Source organism: Phalangium opilio, unplaced genomic scaffold (assembly GCF_054372755.1).
Source record: "Phalangium opilio isolate 3A_F unplaced genomic scaffold, DU_Popi_V2 ptg000391l_1, whole genome shotgun sequence".
Lineage (NCBI taxonomy): Eukaryota > Metazoa > Arthropoda > Arachnida > Opiliones > Phalangiidae > Phalangium > Phalangium opilio.
Window position 1 is genome coordinate 1,224,499 of NW_028324235.1, and position 1,189 is coordinate 1,225,687.

At 35.2% G+C, this 1,189-nt stretch overlaps 1 non-coding gene across 1 annotated transcript; it reads right to left on the reverse strand.

The window, feature by feature from the left end:
- Positions 1–575: 575 nt before the first annotated feature.
- On the reverse strand, positions 576–648 carry TRNAV-CAC (transfer RNA valine (anticodon CAC)). The gene has a single exon. It is a non-coding gene; the product is annotated as a tRNA-Val (tRNA).
- Positions 649–1,189: the final 541 nt, after the last annotated feature.

Consider the following 1,189-nt stretch of genomic DNA (forward strand, 5'->3'; position numbering starts at 1 on the left):
AAAATAACTAGAAAAACATTTCAATATCTGAACTTCAGTAAATTGATAAACCTCACACATATCGTTTGTTTTTTCGGCCTTGGTCCAATCCAAGACGTTTTTATATAATATCTGTCACTTCAGTCTTAATGTAAGTAAATTTTGAATAATTATGTTTGCTTTACCGTCATACATTTGCACTGTAAAATATAATGGTGCATTCAAACACCATATATGCTGTTTTTTCCAGTGCTAAAAAAGACATCATTTAGGGTGTACTTTAACCCCATTTCTATGATCAATTCACGCCATTTACTAATATTATTTGGAAGTATTAAGGAAATATTAGGCATTTAAGCACCATTTACAGTGGCTTTTAACATCTTTTTTAGACAATCTGTTGAATTTTAATAATACTTAGTTTAATGTTTTTAAAAGTAGGGAAAAAGTACGCTACCTATGTCACATTATTAAGCCAAGTGAAGTGAAATAATTGTTAAATATTTATTATAACCACTACACCACAGACACGTGGTAAGTCTAAGTTTTCCAAGAGATCTAGCTAATTCTTATGTCCAATCACGATGGTCAATACACGTATCTACCAGGGCTCGAACCTGGGACCTTCCGCGTGTGAAGCGGACGTGATAACCACCACACTACAGATACGTAGTAACACTGAGTTTTCCAAGAGATCTAGCAAATTATTATGTCCAATCACGATGGTCAAAGCCGTACTTCTGTAATTAACTAAAATTAACATACTTAGACTTAATTGTTTTGATCAAGCTGGCCGATAGCACACCCTGAATACTTATTTGTTAATTTAAGATAATTCCGAAAAGTATCTTCGCTGTAGTTTTTAAGTTATCGGTGGGGAAAAGTCACGAAAAACCCATGTTAATCTCCATAGGAAATTAGCAAAAGCGGGTGAATATTACTTTAACGTTACAAAACGGTATCAAGTCATATCTACAAGGGCCTACCGGCCCTGTAGAATATTTATGTAGGTCTGTACGTGAAAATCGCACCTCATCAGCACAGAGGATCTGGTGCCACAGATTTCATGGCATACAAATCATAGGCGTGTAGACCTTTGAACTAATACTTTAAGTATTATTGCCGAAGGGTCATTTTCATCAGCCATAATTGTGAAAATTCTCCTATCACAGTTAATACAAAGGCGGTCATCGTCATTGGGATCTCGCAC